At 34.1% G+C, this 18,957-nt stretch overlaps 1 protein-coding gene and 1 pseudogene across 3 annotated transcripts in view; both read right to left on the bottom strand.

The window, feature by feature from the left end:
* ARHGAP24 (Rho GTPase activating protein 24) overlaps positions 1 to 18,957 on the bottom strand; it is a 771,185-nt gene that overhangs the window by 423,597 nt on the left and 328,631 nt on the right. The window lies entirely within an intron of this gene.
* LOC137224207 (U6 spliceosomal RNA) lies at positions 4,574 to 4,661 on the bottom strand (annotated as a pseudogene).

Here is an 18,957-nt window from a genome sequence, read left to right as displayed (position 1 = left end):
ATGCCTGGAGTTTTGATGCTTGCTGATCTCTGCCTAGGCTGCTCTGCCTCATGCTCTTTACATGGCCCACCTCTTCTCATCCTTTAAGTCTCAGCCTAAAACCTACTACCTCCAACCACCATTACAAATCACCTAGTGAATTAGTTCCCCTCTTGTTATTCTCTATCACTGAATTCTGTCCTCTGTCTTCCTGACACTTCTCTAAATTGCTGTTTCTTTAGCTGTTTATTGCTGATCACCCCTGCAGGATCCCACACACTTCAACAGGTCAAGAACTTGCTTCTCCTCACTGCAGTATATCCAGTGCTTACTTTGTACTCAGCAAGCAATTGTTGAATCAAGGAATGAAGCTATGTAACAATCACAATAGAATTCCTACAAAGAATATTTTGGAAAGTTGTGAATTTCCATTTAATGCCTTAAAGAAGATGGTCTACCTTAAGAACTTGATTTTTTTTCCTCCTTTGACACAGAACACTTCAATTAACATGAAAATTGTTCTTAAACACAATGTTAAAATCACAAAATTTAAGTGAACCTGAAATTGCCCTTTCTGAAGAAATTCAAAACTGCACCTCTTAGCTTTGGCAGGAAATACATGTAATCAATTCTGGTTTTGCTTGAAGGAAAGTATGGTTCACTCACTCAGATTCTCAGAGAATGTTTTAACTGAATCTCCACTGGGAAAGTACTTTCCTGTGGTCAGGCCGTGGCAGCTGGGTTGTATATGAGATGCCAGTAGGACCATCGACCTCAGTGTTTAGCAAAGCAACAAAACAGTAACATAAATAAATGGTTACTCTAAACTAAAACAAAAGCAGAATTCAGTTAACTTGTGTATTCACAGCCTTAATGATAGCTACTGTATTATGCCGGAGCTCAAAACGGTCCCGTCATTTGATGGGCTAACAGATTTAAATTATTTTCCAGGGATGGAAACTGGTTTGTACATCTACTCGTATAGTACTTTTTTGCAACCAGATGAGCTAGGAACGCATGCTGCGAGTATTACATGGTGCGATCAGAAATGAAATTCCTGCTCTTAACAGAATTTTCTAGAAGTCCAACAGCCACACGCATAGGTATTATTTGTAACTTTGTTTCAACAAAGAACCTATAAACAGGCACATAAACAAAGATGTATCTAAATAGAATGCCATATGCTATAGAGCTGCAATGTGTTCGAATTTACCTACAAGATGACAATGTTCAGCAAACACAAGAGAACGGCAAAGGAGGAGGAAGCTACAGGGAAAGAGGAGGAGAGAGAACAACTTAAACCACGTTCCACCACAATGCCTCCTTAACACTCAATGAACATGTGCTCCCACATATGTGGGACCAGCGGGAGGTGCATTTTTACAGCCAGCATCAGCTCCCTCAGCTCTGGTGGGGAGAGTATCGCACCGTACACACATGATCCCAGAGCTTCAGAGTACACATGATTTCATACCACATGGCTGCTCAACACAAATAAACTACTCCAGTTGTTTAAAGAACAGTGGTCTGTTCTGTTGCTAGGAGAGAAAACAAATATAAAACTGGCAGAGTTGGTAAAATACTGCAATTTGTGAGCAATTTGTATAACTATCAAGGGTCATTTTTTTCACATCCAATTGTCACCTTTTGTGTTGACGGTGGAGCCTAACTCCTTTGTAAAATGAATGTGATTGCACTGTACATGATGTATAACTACAGAGGGCCAATATTTATCTGAATTCTAACACTTTTCTTATTAAAAAAAAACTGTTCTGTATCTGTTGCTAACATGCTGGTTTGACAAGCAGTAGTACATTTTATTGAGCTGTATGCCTAAATGCTAGCATATAGCCTTTCTATAGGTAATGGTTCACACCACAAAAACACACACAGGGAATTATATAGTATGTGTGCATATGTGTATGTATTCATTCATATGTGTGAATGCAAGTGTGTGTACACATATATGCATACATGTGTATATGAACATGCATGTGTGTGTGTATGTGGGTATATACACATTGTGTGTGTCTTCTTCCAAGAGAAGAAAACCCTTAAAGGCAACATATTTGTTAAGATTCTTTTCTCATTTTTTAAAATACTAAGTTCCACGCCACTGGCAGACATGTAAGGATATTCCTGCTGATCTGACATTCTTTGATGAAGCAAAGAACATAAAAGAGCTTTCCATACGAGGTTCACTGAACAAACTGGTTGTGGTATACTACTGTCAACCTATGAAGTTATATTTTTATTTTTATTATTTACCAGAACATTTCTTTAATAACTGCAATTATTTACCTGATTAGAACTTAAAACTCTTTTAAAATTCTAAATATTTAAATAATTTCAGGCCTGATTTCTCTCTCTCTCTCTTTCCCCAAGCAGGCACTAAGGAAAGGCCATATGAACACACAGCGAGAAGGTGACCATCTGCAAGACAGGAAGAAAGCTTTACCAGAACGTGGCTAGTACCTTGATCTCAGAGTTCCAGCCTCCAGAACTGTGAGAAAATAAATTTCTGTTGTTTCAGCCATCCAGTCTACGATATTTTTTTATGCAGCCAGAGCAGACTAAGACAATGTACATTTACAAAATGTGTGCACAAAAATATTTAAAGAATTACATCTTAGTAGCCTAAGTAACCTCTAACTAAAGAAAACTGATGAGTGAAAAACAGTGCACTTTCTGTACCTCACACTCTACCACACCACCTCTCCACTGGAAGAATGAATCAAACTGTGATACCTACAAGGGAATCAGCACTCTAGATCCCATATTGCAGTGGATCTAGTGGAGATTGTTTTAGCTCCAAGATAAATTCCAGGAGGCCAAATCTGTTTTCAGGAAGCAATCAAATTTTTAAAAATACTTTGAAAGGGTTTTCCACACTTGGTTGTTCTCACTGTGTGATTAACTTCTATTCAGCTCCTCTACGAAGTCTTCCCTAGAGCCACTGCCATCCCCAGTCTGGATGTTCCCTTTCCACAAGTTCCCATGTCACTCTGAACATAGCCTTTGTCACATGTGGCCATATGCTTATTACTGTTCAGTCTTCTACACCAAAACTCTTGGAGGATATGGGCTCCCTGAACCCCCACACCAGCATATACTAAATACTCAAAGGTTTGTTAAATAAATGGAAGGGAATGAGGAATGAATGAATAAGCAAATGCATCAGTCGGTCTTTGGGGCCTAAGAGAATGGACCTCAGAGGCCTCAAGGTTCCCCAGAGTGCAGTGCAAAAATCCTAAACCATTTGATGTTATAGACACAAATGAAAGGACTTCAGTACAAATTCTCCCGTCTAAATACAACCCTTTAAGATTTTAGTGGCTTAAAGCTAAACCAAACTTCAGAAACTGTTGAGCAAAGAGAAATCCCATTTGTCTCACTGGGATTATAACTCGAATTAAAAATAAAGAAACATTTCTTCTTAAAACTGAAGAGTTTAAGTGTGAAGAAAACAGGAGAACTGAATAATGTACAACAGTCATGAAGGTAAAGTTTAAAATAGTCACCAGAAGAGCATACCTGGGGGAAATTTAACATAATAATTTTGTAAATGTGCAGTTATTTAGCTGAAGAAATACTAAATATCCTGTTCCTTGATTCATTTGAAATTTTGTCGAAAACAACAGAGAATACACAATAATAGAAAATTATGTACCTGTTGGGATGGATCAGGAATGTCACTCTACATTTTATATTTTAAGCTTCAGTATTTCCATATTCACTTGGTAAGAAATCAAAATGACTTAATGGGATAAACAATTTGAAAAAAAGTTTAAATATTTACTTTGTTTTTGTTGTATGTTTAATGCCTTAGACTTTGTAGAGAGAACCTGCTCCTTCTTAAGGAGGTTTTAATTCAACAGGGAGAAAAGTATTTTAATATATATTTAGATGTGTTCTCCCACCACCACATCAGTATCTGAGGGATTAGTAAAAAAAAAAAGAAAATCACTGGAATTCCCAAGGCTGATAATCTTAGTAGAAATAAAAATCAAATCAGAACAAATGTTTTACCATTGATGGAATTGAGAGAAATGACAGATATGTGGCAAGTGTGCTGCTACTCTTAAGTTCATGACAGCCATTACTAATTAATCACAGTTCTCCTTCCTGAGGGACCTAGATGTACCTCCAGATGGCTTCTCAATACAGCACTCCAGACAGTCACAACAAATCAATCATATATGAAAAGGAGAGAGAGACTCTTCGTTACTTTGATCCTGTAAATAAACCAAGAATTGAAAATACCCCCCCCCCAACAGAAAATAGAAACTCAGGTGCTCCCCGAGAGAGACTGCCATTTGAAATGAGAAAAGAAAAGAAAATCAACTATTTTTTTTCTTTTAAATTGAGGTATAATTGACATAACATTATATTAGTTTCAGGTATACAAAATAATTAATCAATATTTGTATATATTGCAATATAATCACCACAAGAAGTCAACTTAATATCAATCACCATATATAGTTACAAATTTATTTTCTTGGGATGAGAACTATCAAGATCCACTCTCCTGGCTACTATCAAATATGCAATACAGTATTATTAACTATAGTCACCATGCTGTACATCACATAAAAATACAAAACGTTTCTCGAATTTGCAGGGGCCATGCTTATCTTCTCTGTAGTATTCCAATTTTAGTAAACATGCTGCCAAAGCAAGCAGGAAAGTCAACTTCTTTTAATGGAAAAAACTAATAGTTTGCTGAGAGCTCTAAGATGGCAACTATCATTGCATCATATGGCCACAAAGAACAAAGCAAATGGATCTGAAGCAGGGAAAAGGAAATAGGAGTTGAATGTCCCTTGTTCTATATTAATTAACCCCATCTATGACTAGACCCTTAAAAATAGGATCAGAAAGCAGATTTTATAAACATCTCAATTTTTAAGCTTTTGTGTGTCTTTCCCCTCCCTCCTAGTTCATTTTTCATTGGTAAAACTTTATTTTGAAAAGCTGTCTCAAGGAAAAAAGAAAAGAGACTTTCCACCTAAATCTGAAAATTAATGGGATTATAGTACCTAGAGGATGGGGGAGCAATGGCAGCCATGAAGGGGAGCTTTTGTACACAGTGGGCAGAGTGAAGAGAGCAAAACTGAAGCAAGTGGAATGCTGAGGAAGACAGTCAGGCTAAGGTGGGAAGAACCTTCCCAGGTGGGTCCTCCTCTCATAGTAGGAAAATAACCTCTGGGCCTGTCATTTAAAGAGGTCCTCCATCTCTATCCCCTGATGGTCACACTTTTATACTTAGACAAAAGCCTGTATAAAATACTACTTTTGATGTCAGATTTCTTTAGTGAATCCAACCCAGGAAAGTCAGTTATGCTGTCGATCACATTATCATTTCAAGGCTCTCTGTGGGGCCAGCTTTTTACTCAACCACACTTCAAAGAAAATATTATACAAGTAGGTAACTTTGGCTGAGACAGTCATTTGTCTACAATGAACTCTCAAGTTTTCTCCTTCAAATGCAAGCCATGAGGTGCTTAATGATTTCCAATAAGAACCACTTCTTTTATTGTCAATTAATCCTGTGGGTTAAACATCATCAGCCTTGCTTTAAAGCTCTGGAAAATTATGGACACTCTAAGTATATAAATTTTGTCCTAATCACTGAACCACGGTTACTCTCCCAATGATTTATTATATTGAGGTATTGACAATCCAATTTTTTCATTATAATTTGAGGAAAGTGGGGACAGGTCAAAATGAAAAAATCTGACTTCTCTTCCACTTCATTCAGCATCATTCACATTATGATGGACTTTGATGTGTTAAACTTTAATCATTTAGGAGGTACATTATTCTCATATAATTTGCATACATTTTAGTTCTTCAAAGTATCTAATTAATTTACACTTCAGTTTTAGATGAGCAGAATAGAAATCTAGCTTTACTGCACCTGAATATATTTAATTAAGAGTTCCGTGAAAGATAAATAAATCCCATATATAAAAAGCCATTTTTTAATTTAATATTTTATTTTATACATTGTAAAAAGCCATTTTTTAAAAATAGGAAATTTGGTGGGACATATAATATTTAGAATGTCCAGAAGCCTATCCTTGGGAACCCTCTCTCCCTCATTCCATGTTGTTTCTGATGGTAGCACCATCCCACTGCCATAGGGTGGGGTTGGACTTGATTACACCTAGGTTCTGAGTTCTCAAGCAACAGTGACCAGCCCAGGAAGAGGGCATGTGACTGAAGCAGTGCCAAGTAGAGTCCTTCCTTAGGACAACTATAGTGACGCTGGAAGAATGAGCATCTGTGATGAATGAGGCTGACAGCATTCATCTCCCCTGGCCTGTAGAGGAAAGTGGTCTGCACAATGAAGTGATGCAGAGATAAGCAGATATGAGAAAAGACTAGAGAGAGCCCTGGAATATCCATCCTAGTTCTAGCTCCTGAAGTCCTGGCCTTTGTGTATCTTCCTTTGATCTTATGAGATATGTCTTACTCTTCCCGGCAAAGTGAGCAAATAAATTCCCATTTGCTTAATCTAGCTTGAGTTGGTTTTAATCACTTGCTACCCCGAAAAGTTTTTCTTAATATCCAGGAAAAACACAATGAAACTATGTGTGGGAAAAATTTCTTTAAAATAATGAAAATCTAGGCTTACAACACATAGGCTTTAAAAATTTCTTTAAAATAATGAAAATCTAGGCTTCCCCTACCTTGCATCATACACAAAAATTAATTCAATATGTATATTAGACCTAAATTTAAAAGCTAACACTTCCTGAAGAAAACATAGGAGAATAAATTCACAACCGGGGATGAAAAAGTTATTTTTTAGAAAGGATATATAAAGTAATAACCATAAAACTTTATAATTCAGAAATTATTAAAAGTAAAAACTTCTGTTCATCAAAAGACATCATTTAAAAAAAGGAATAGGCAAGCCAGACATTGTTTGAAAATATTTACAAAACATATATCTGCCAAGAGACATACATCCATAATATATAAAGGATTTCTACAACTCACTAATAAACAGACCAAAAAAAAAAACCCAAAACAGTTTAGAAAATGAAAATAAATTAAATAAAGCCTTTACAAAGGAAGATATAGAAATGGCCAATAATCTCACAGAAAAGTCCCAACACCATTAGTCATCAGAGAAACGTATATTAAAATCACAGTAAGATAACATTACATAAACATTTGAATGGCTAAAGTTAAAAACAGTTGACAACACCAAGTGTTGATGAGGAAGGATATGGAACAACCAGAATTTTCAGACATTGCTGGTAAGAGCATAAATGGTACAACCACTTTGATAGAAGGTTTGGCAATTTCTTATGAAATTAAACACATCTTTACCTATGATTTTACCAATTCCAATGAAAGATGTTTAACCAAGAGAAATGGAATCCATATGGTCACAAAAATATTTGAACGAAAATATCCATGGTGGTTTTATTTATATTAGCTTCAAGTAGAAAACACTCGATGTCCATCAACAAGTGAGTAGATAAACAAATTATGGCATAATCATACAGTGAAATACTCCTTAGCAATAACAAGAAACAAACTATACATATACATAACAACATAGATGAATTCCATAGTCATTATAACGAGTAAACAAAACCAGATACAGAATATACACTTCATGATTCCATTCATATGAAGTTCTAGAATAGGCCCAACCAGTCTATGATGATAGAAACTAGAAAAATGGCTGCTATGGAGGGGATGGGAAGGGGCACAGGGAACTTTCTAAGGTGATGGAAATGCCTTATGTCTTTATGGGATATGAGTTATATGGGTACAGACATCTGTCTAAACTCATGAACTGTACATTTGAGATTTATGCACAAATTATGTTGTTCTAATAAATCTTATCCCTAAAACTGAAAATATTGAATTCTAGCTAGTGGGATTGCTTTTTGCTATGGAATGGATTAGCAATTCTGAAATTACCTTCTGAGTATTCCAAGTTGAGTAAATAAATATGTATGTTGAATGCAATGGGAAGCCAGGTTTCTCACTGTTGGAAAAGGAAGTTACAAACATGGAAATGGAAAGATGAGAATGTATCCTGTGTTTGAGATAGAATTAGAGATATCATCATGAACTCGTGGTTTTTATTTTTTTAATAAAAATTATATATATTTATGGTGTAGACCATGATGATTTGGTATACATATACATGGTGAAAAGATGACTACAGTCAAGCTATTAACATACCATCTCCTCACAGGATTATCATTTTTTGTGTGTGATGAGAGCACCTGAAATCTACTCTCTTAGCAAATTTCCAGTATTTGATAAAGTATTATTAACTATATTCATCATGTTGTAGCTTAGATCTCTAGATTTATTCATCATGCCTAACTGCAACTTTATACCCTTTAACCAACATCTCATGATTTTTAATAGATAGGTACACAGATACAGAAATAAACATAGACATATATTTACTAATGCTGCTCACTGAGAGAACCCTGAAGTAATGACACACCAGGAGCGAGCAATGAATGAGTACACCTAGCATCCAGATCTTGACTTCTAAACACCATTTACTTGAAAATAGAATCATGGCTACTTGGATAAAAAAAGATTGATTCCAGGGCCTCACCAGGAAAAGCACAAGATGATGCTAGAATAACATGTGCTGGAAAGTAAGGAAATTCTCAAGAAAGATGGAAGAATATTGAAAGGACTCAGAGGCTAGTTTGAAGTGGTTTTCACTGGACAAATATGGGACAATTTGAAGATAAGAATAAATAATGATAGTAATAGATCATACCCATAGAATAAAACAAGAATACATGAGTTCTACTGATATAATAAACAAACAAGCAAACAAATAAACAAATGGAAGATGTGAGAAAGCTCTTCCTTTCAGTAGAATGTCAACTAATAAATATGGAAGTGATAATGAAGTTACAAATTATCAATGAATGCAAAATCTAGTGGGTAAATGTTTGGTGGGGAAGACATATTTACATAATCTCAAAGTACCTTTCCACAAATTAATCCTAATTTAGAAAGGGTAAAATAGTAACTTTACTGTGAAGAAACCTGGCAGACCCGATGCAACCAGAGTTTACATCATCAATGTTGGAACTAATTGACATCATGGGCCTCTTGATGGGATGCTCTGAGAAGGACACATTATCACTTCTGTTGTGGCCCTGCCAAAAATGCATAACCTAAACCTAATCATGAGGAAACATTGCACAGACAAAAAATTGAGGTACATTCAACAAAATAACTGTTCTGCATTCTTCAAAAATCTCAAGGTCAAAAAAGACAAAATGGTTAAGGAATTGTTCCAAATGAAAGTACACTAAAGAGACATGATAACTCAACAGAATGCTTGACCCCGGCTTGCATTCTGAGCCGAAACAAAACAGAGAAAGGGGACATTATTGGGAAAATTGATAAAACTTAAATATAAACTGTGGATTAGATAATATTTTATCAGTGTTAAATTTTCTCATTTTGGTCATTGATAATTATGTTATCAAGGCAGTTATGTGACTTGTTTTTAGGAAATACACGTTCAAGTATTTAAAAGAGATAGATGTCTTCAATTTATTTTCAAACAATTCAGAAAAAATCATAAATAGACATATATATAAACACATATATAAATGAATGATAAATGAAACAGAATGTAAATAATTGGGAATCTGGGTTAAGGGTGTTAGAAGTTCTTAGTACTATTCTTATAACTTTTCTGTAAATGTGAAAGTATATCAAAACAAAAAGTTATACAACACATATGCTTCACTGTATGCTGGCTCAAATGAGAAGCAAAATTTGTTTTTCATTTGGCCACCATGAGTAAGTTTCAAGTATGTTACTGTAATTGAAAAGGTACTACAGTGGGGCAAAAACCCTATACTCAGAAAACTATAAGATACTGATGAAAGAAATCAAAGATGACACAAACAGATGGAGAGATATACCATGTTCTTAGACTGGAAGAGTGAATATTGTGAAAATGACTATTCTAACCAAAGCATTCTACAGATTCAATGCAATCCCTATCAAATTATCAACAGCATTTTTCACAGGATTAGAATAAAATAATCTTACAATTTGTATGAAAATACAAAAGACCCTGAATAGGCAAAGCAATCTTGAGAAAGAAAAATGGAGCTGGAGGAATCAGGCTGCCAGACTTCAGACTATACTACAAAGCTACAGTAATCAAAACAGTACAATGGTACTGGCACAAAAACAGAAATATAGAGCAATGGAACAAGATTGAAAGCTCAGAGATAAACCCATGCACCTATGGTCACCTAATCTATGACAAAGGAGGCAAGAATATACAGTGGAGAAAAAACAGTCTCTTCAATAAGTAGTGCTGGGAAAACTGGACAGCCACATGTACAAGAATGAAATTAGAACACTCCCTAACACCATACACAAAAATAAACTCAAAATGGATTAAAAATCTAAATGTAAGGTCAGACACTATAAAACTCTAAGAGTAAAACATAGGCAGAACACTTTGATATAAATTGCAGCAGGATCTTTTTTTGATCTACCTCCTAGAGTAATAAAATTAAAAACAAAAACGAACAAATGAGATCTAGTTAAACTTAAAAGCTTTTGCACAGCAAAGGAAACCATAAACAAAACAAAAAGACAACCCTCAGAATGGGAGAAAATATTTGCAAATGAAGCAACTGACAAAGGATTAATCTCCAGAATATACAAACAGCCCATACAGTTCAATATTAAAAAACAAATAACCCAATCAAAAAATTTGGGAAGATCTAAATAGACATTTCTCCAAAGAAGACATACAGATAGCCAAAAAGCACATGAAGAGATGCTCAACATCACTAATTATTAGAGAAATGCAAATCAAAACTACAATAGGTATCACCTCACACTGGTCAGAATGGCCATCATCAAAAAATCTATAAACAATAAATACTAGCGAGGGTGTGGAGAAAAGGGAACCCTCCTACACTGTTGGTGGGAATGTAAATTGGTACAGCCACTGTGGAGAACAGTATGAAGTTTCCTTAAAAACCAAAAATAGAACCATCATGTGACGCAGCAATCCCACTCCTAGGCATATACCCAGACAAAACCATAATTCAAAAAGATACATGTACCCCAATGTTCATTGCAACACTATTATAATAGCCAGGACATGTAAATGTCCATCAAGGGGAATGGATGAAGAAGATATGCCACATATACACAATGGAATATTACTCAGCCATAAAAAAGAACAAAATAATGCCATTTGCAGCAACATGGATGGACCAATAGATTCTCATACTGAGTGAAGTAAGTCAGACACAGAAAGACAAATATCATATGATATCTCTTTACATGTGGAAACTTAAAAAATGGGTACAAATGAACTTATTTACAAAACAGAAGTAGAGTCATGGATGTAGAAAACAAACTTATGGTTATCAGGGAATGGTGGGGAGGAATAAATTGGGAGATTGGGATTGATATATACACACTACGATATATAAAATAGATAACTAATAAGAGCCTGTCGTATAGCATAGGGAAATCTACTCAATACTCTGTAATGGACTATATGGGAAAAGAATCTAAAAAAAAAAAAAAGTGGATATATGTATATGTATAACTGATTCACTTTGCTGTATACCTGAAACTAACACAACATTGTAAATCAACTCTACTCCAATAAAAATTAAAAGAAAAGAAAAGGTACAACACTAAAAGTTAGTAAACATGGTTTTGGAATTAAATAGCTACCTGACCTTAAGAAAAGCCTTTGATTCTCTTGGTCTCAATCCTCTGAGCCACAAAATAAAGAGGTTGAATGAACTATTTGATATCTAAGATTTCTGTTAATTCTACAATGTTGTGATTCTTAGAGATGGTCTTTTAACAGCATTGTACCTCTAGAGGTAACATGATTAGTAGGAAAATTTTTCTAGTTCAGTTACAGCTAAGACTTCTAAAGGAAAAAGGACAGTAAATAGAGTAGAAGTCTTGTTCTATTCCCGGCCCTCTTTATTGAATTGCTATGCCATTTTAGCATCTTATCATTTTATTTTTTGAAAATGTCATGCCTTAATTTAGAAGACTATAAAAACAACTACCACTGAAAATCTGTATGATATTTTATATAGAAATATGATTTTACTTGTTTAATAAAGAATATTGATATATAGCGTTTACTCATTATTCTAAGCAATATATATGTGTACATATGTATTTGTGTATATGTGCTTATATGTGTATATATACTCATTTAATCCTCAAAACAATTCTATGAAGTAAGTATGATTATTATTTCCACTTTACAGATAGGGAAACTAAGATACCAAAAGGTACCTACAGTCCTACCGCTAATAAGTGGCTCTTTAAAAACAACCATGCATTCAAACCTAGGCAGTGTGGCTGCAGAGACTGTGTCTTACTCACAATTCTACATTTCCTCTCAAATATTACACAGAAATAAACTCTAGCATAGAATAGCATACACATTTTAATAAGACCATGAGTAAAAGTGATCTGAGTCATAAAACTATTTATGTCATAAGAATAAATATATATTTGTTTTATGTGTATATATACATATACACACACAAAGGAGAAGCAAATTCTGTTCTTCAAATATGTATACGTGTGTGTGTGTGTGTGTGTGTGTGTGTGTGTGTGTGTGTATATATATATATATATATATATATACATGAGAAGGCTCATTTTCCAGATCTATCACTAATATATTCTTACCTTGATATTTATGCACATATATTTCATTTTGAGTTTTTACTTTTAAAATTCTAATACTGGACAGACCCTTCCATGTGAACCTTTTGCCACATTGACTTGTTGCTCTTTCCCCTTCAGCAGCTTGAAAGCAGTCAAGTGAAAAGCTCAGAAACTGCTGGTTGTCTGTTCTTTACAGAGGGCAGCAAATAAAGCCCCACCGTGCTGTAGCACACTTGACACTCTTAACCCAGGGAAAAAAGAATGAGGCTCGTGTGCTTGGTACTTTATGAGAAAATTAGCAGTGAAAAGGACAAGTTCCTTTTTGCCTTAAAAAAAGAAACTATGGAGCACTGTGTCATTTCAGTTGGAAAAGTACAAAGTTGTATAAGTCCTAAAAATTTTATTACAGCTTGACTAACACCTGTTCTCTCACTGCGGGTGCCAATATCTGTAGTCACCTGCTTGGCTCAGTAAGGTCTCCCTAGACGCTGGAAAATTACTCATGCTAATCCCAAATTCACCTCTCATGAGATCTAGGTTGGGTGAAAAAACAAAGCTGAAAGACTTAAGCAAGTATACTTTTAAATGGCAATGGAATTATCTGAGAGAGAGAAAAGCCAGGAGTGACAACAGTAAGAATTAGAACCCATAATGTTTTAACATGTCTGACATATTACCTTGCAAAAAATAATAATAATCACCAGTATTTATATATAAGGCTCCTCATAAATTTCATATAATCTGAATTCCATACATTCCTTATAATCCATATAATTCCTGACAGAACCCTTAAAAAGCAGGACTGATGTCCCTGTTATATGTAGGAACCAAATGGCTAAGGTGACTTGCTGAAGCCATAAACCTAGCAAATATCTGAGCAGGTATTTTTTTAAGAAGATGCTTTTTTAAAAGAAGTTCTTTTTTCCTTTTTTTCCCACCAAACTACACTGCTTCATACTTACAACCTCACCTTACACAGACCACACTGTATACTTACTAGCATTCCCCAAAACTGAAGGGACAAACACTGTAATGACAGAACAAAGAGTGAGCACTTAAATATTTATTACATCATAGCTTAATATTGTTATAAAAAATGTATAAGACAAAATTAACAGACTATTGAGGAAATATTCTAACAGTATTTATTTTTCATAGAGCTGCTTTAGAAGTCTAAGAATTTAAACATAAAATGGAGATATTACATAAAGGGTCACTTATAAAAATTCAAGTATTAGCACAACTTCAATTACAATCTTAGAGTGAAAAAATAAAACATGTTTTAATGGTTGCAGAAAAAGTCTTCTTTCCAACATGGTTGTGAAATGTAACACTCGGGTTAATTAAATATGAAGTCTAGTAATGTCTTTTATAACATGAACAGATGGCCAATTTCCAATTAATTAGAAAAATAATCATAATTATCATCAAAACTATAATAAACACAATTCAGTCTTGCTTTGCCATTCAGAATCTTGTAATACTATAAAGGTCAGTTACCAGGATTTTTATCATTAACAGATCGCTAAATAATCCAGATTCAATCATCATTTTTCTGCTGCCCAGCTAAACCAACAGTTAATGATAGTATTCTTCCTGCTCCCAGAGCTAAACTATTCTTTTTTCCTATCTTCCCTCCCCATTCTCTCTATCGTAACTAGCTTTGTTCTACTCTCACCACCACCCCTTTGCCTCACACCTATATGATGATTTCATTCTTTGATATTTCTAAGGGCCCCTCTCTTAGTGCTACTGCAAGACTGATCATTCTTAAACATGTATTTTATACAGTCCAGAACCTTCAAAAGCTTCCAACTGTATAGCACATTATGTTTAAATTTAGCCTCATTTTCAAAGTGTCATAATCTAACCCAGTTTACCTTTCCAATTTATTGTTCATTACTCCCCCAATAAGCACCTATGAAGCAGTCGTCCAAATCTGTGTCTCAATTTAACACAAACACACAGTGCTTATTCTTACCTCTTCCTTCATGGAACTTACTACAACTAAAATAATCATTCTTCTTCATCATCGTAATCATCATTATCACTATCATCAACAGCAAATGTGCATATTACTTAACACGCACCAGGCAATGTCATTAGTGCATTATACTTTTTATATAATCCTCACAATAACCTTGTGAAATAGATACTATTATAATAATCCTCATTTTACAGAAGGTCTAAAGCAGTCAAGTAACTCATGCAAGATCACAAAGGTAGTAAATTGTAGAGTCAGAATTCAAACCAGCAGTTTGGTTCCAAATTTTACACTCAACCACTATCTATATACCTCTGTCAGTAACATAATTAGCTATTAGTTATTTCACATATGCTACTCTTATCTATTTAATTATAAAACTTATTTATAAGAATTTTATTTCTTCAAGGGGCTTCTTAATATGAGATACACAGTTAGCTCAGAACAAATTTTTCTAAGGGAGACCATTTTATTCAAAGAATAAACGCAAAGATCCAAGAATTATGATTAGTCAAAATGTATAGAACTACATCTTCTGTCACCAACAAAGTTCTCTGAATCAGGACTTGTCTGTGACAAGAGCGCTGAGAGGATGGAAACTGGAGCATGGGCCGGGCAGTAGCTGCTTAGGGGATTTCTACATTGGAGAGGCTGCAGGACAGCTTTCTGCTTGTATAAAAGACCAGAGATTCAGAAAACTTGTTTTGAAGCTATAGTTGCCAAACAAGGATACTTACTGAGATTGTAGGTTGTAAACCAATAAAAAGAGCAACACTTCCTAAATATGCTCTTACTTATTCTCTGCATAAGATTGGGAAAACATAAATAACCCATATTAGTTAAATTATTGTTAATTTATTAAGTATGGGGGAGGGTGGACAGCACCCCACTAACCCCTCAAAACTTTGTAGTGATTGATCATGCTGATGAACTGAAGCATACAACTTTTGGAAATAAAAGAGAAAATTCTTACGCACAGATATACATATATAAAATGCATGCACATAAAGAAACTTGAGTAGAACTTTTTTTTTTTCTAATAGGTCAACAGGCCAGGCTTCTATACTCTCAAGAAGATTAGACTCATTCTTCAAGGTCCAGCTCAAATGTGAACCCATCTGTGAGGTTTTCTTTTGCATGATTAATCACTGCTTCTTCTGTATTCTAACAGCATTTTATAAATATCTCTATTGGATTACATGGTATAAAAACTACTACTTAGAAAATGTGCAGATCTTGACTTCTAGACTGCTACCAACTCAAATGTGCATCAACAAATGAACAGATAAACCAATTTGATATAATCATGCAATTAGTACAACTCAGCAATGAAGAGGAACTAATTATTAATTTGTAAAACAACATGGATAATTCTCAAAAGCTTTAAGCTAAAGAAACCAGACACAAAAGAATACATACTGGTGCCAAGAACTGTGAAGGATCTGAGATTTTATTCAGTGTGTAAGCTTGTAAGTTTCATTCATGCAGGCAGAAGACACAAGACTCCTGGGTCACAGACAAAGGACTTTGTTACTCACAGCAGTAGGATTAGCTAGAGTGCCACACCTGCCCAAACAGTGGGTTATGTTACAGGAGAGGAACCTGGGAGCTTCGGGAGCCTGAATCCATTATAATGGGCAGTAAGTCTGCCTGACTTTACCCCAAACGGACACATTATCTCTAATGCACTGAACAATAACAAACTTGCTCTTTTCTCAGAAGAAGACATTATCTCTAGCTTCCAAGGTTGTTCACTATACAAACACCTTTGGAAAAAACAGTCAGTACCTCTGCTCACAAGAGACATGCAGAATCATGAAAGACTTATGGAGAAATATTTCCTAGTCATTATATGTGTTCATTCATATAACATTTCTGGAATAGACAAAACTAGTTTATGGTGGGGAAAAAAATTGGAACAGTCATTGTTTGGAGCCAGAGGTGACTATAAAGGATCACAAGGGAAATTTCTAGGGCGAAGGTAATATTATATATCTTATATGGGGTAATGGTTACAAAAGTAATATATATATTTGTCAAACTCATCAAACTACACATAATAGTATATGTAAATTATATCTAAATTATGTATGTACAGATTGGGTATGTAAATTATATCCAAATAAAGATGATGTAAAAAAATTTGCTGATCATAACTTTTAGACTGCTATCATCTCAAGGGCAAGGACTGTGTCTTATTCATCTATCTTATGATTACTGAGATGAAGTTAGCCAACTGAATATTCTTAGTAAGTTCTCATACAGACTTGTGGCACTGAATTATTAATAATGTTTAAAATGGGCCTTTAAGTATTCTACCTTGTCCTATGTTGATTTGAAATGCCATTACATTAGACTTTTTAAAGTTATTTGGTTGTATTCATTTATAAATATTAATACATATGAATATCAGTGAGCCATTAAAAATTTGTATTTTAAAAAATAAAACCTCTAAATAATAAATTATTTTGATACAGGTTAGTTTTAATAATGGGATGATTTGCTTAAAAAGATGAAAATGTTTGCTAATCATAATTAGGTTATTTCCATATCATAAACGTAGTTGACTAACTCCTTTAGAAACACAGTACTTTTCAAATAAATCTTCAGAATGAAGACAGTAGAAATATATTTGAAATTTGAAAGTTGCAAAGATTTTTTTCTGATTGTCCTTTCACTTAGCCAATTTAAATTTAGTGGAAATACCTGCTGTCTATTAGGTGGTAACTTAGGCTAGCAAAACCTAAGAAACAAAAGTTACAGCCTTAGTTTCCATTTATAACATAATTCTCAAATCTCTTCTTCTCAATATATACTTTGGTGTAATTTTTATAATTTATTTTATAAATGATGACTATTTATTTTTTCAGAGAATATATTAATGTGAATTAAATAATTCCCTGAACTTATATTAAAGTATTCTTTGAAAGCATTAAGACAGTGTATCTAAATAAAATGGTTTGCCATCTTAGTATATATTAAATTGTAAGTTAAAAAATTTGTCTTACTCTTATGTTTTATCATGTTATCCTTCATTTTTTCTAATTAAATATTGTAGCAAAGCATACTACGTGATGCCAAGAGTTAATCACAATTCTAAAGAAAGTTTTCTGCAATTGTAGATGCCTACAGGTAAACATGGGCAAAAGAAGAGTTTTAAAACTCAAATAAGCAAAACTTTTTCTAGATACCAAAGTCCAGCTTACTGTAGAGAATACATTCAAAATTTGGCAGGAAAAACGTTATTTTTCCCTATAGGAATCTCTTGGCTCTATATGGATTTTTATACTTGAATTGTTTTTTGTCCACATTCTTTCAAACTAAAGTCCTATATTTTCATTGCTCAAAATAGACACTTTCTGCCCTGGACTAGAGTCAATAGTCAAAAGAGGAAAATAAAGAATGTTAAAGTATGAATGGCTGAGCATAAGAGGGGAGACCTTGCATCAATAATCGATGTGTGTTTCTTTAATTGTGTCTTAAGCCCGATCCTTATCTTACCAACCAGATGGAAAACTTCTCAAGGTCAAGGATTTGAGAAGTTTTGTGTTCTCATATTTTGTAATCATGTGTTTTGTAATCTCATGCATAGCCCAGAATTGAACGTGAAGTGGGTACTCAATACTGCTTGTCCATTGATTGAAATGCAAATGATAGACTATTTTTAAAAAAGGTAGTTATATAGAGTATCTAAGATAGTAAAGATAATTTTCCTTCTCTGGATTAATTTTTCCTTGAATAAATTGGAAACAAATAAGGCTCTTTCCCAAAAAATGTGCTTGGGATATCATGGCTTCCCATATTGCATATAGTAGGAATGCAGTAAATTCTTGTGGCTTTGAATATTAATTTTTGATATAAAATTACCTAGGACCTGAAATGCTCATAAGATATATATTTTTTTTTTACTGGAAACATAAATAGTCACACATATTTTTTAAGTGAGTATGTATTTTTTGTCACAAAAAGGCACTATCCTTCAAATCACATCAGCCAAGTTAACACATTAATGGTAATTTTTCATTGACAGTTTTATGAAAAAGAAATTCTTCCTCACTCTTTCTCATCTTTCTTCAAGATCTTTAGTTAAGTTCACAAGATGTATCCAAAGTTCCCTATTACAAAGAAATATTTTTTGTCATAATTATGACCATTTATTTATTTGGTAAAATAGCTATAAATTTTGGAATCTGAACACTAAATCTCCTTTGTGATCAAAAGCCCCCATACCTTTTGTTTACCAGTTAAAGCAGCAAATCAGCAATCTATTACAATTAGGTAGATATTTT

This window comes from Pseudorca crassidens, chromosome 4 (genome assembly GCF_039906515.1).
Source record: "Pseudorca crassidens isolate mPseCra1 chromosome 4, mPseCra1.hap1, whole genome shotgun sequence".
In the NCBI taxonomy this organism is placed as follows: Eukaryota; Metazoa; Chordata; class Mammalia; order Artiodactyla; family Delphinidae; genus Pseudorca; species Pseudorca crassidens.
The sequence above is the reverse complement of the archived record's forward strand: the minus strand, read 5'-3'. Positions and strand labels throughout refer to the sequence as shown.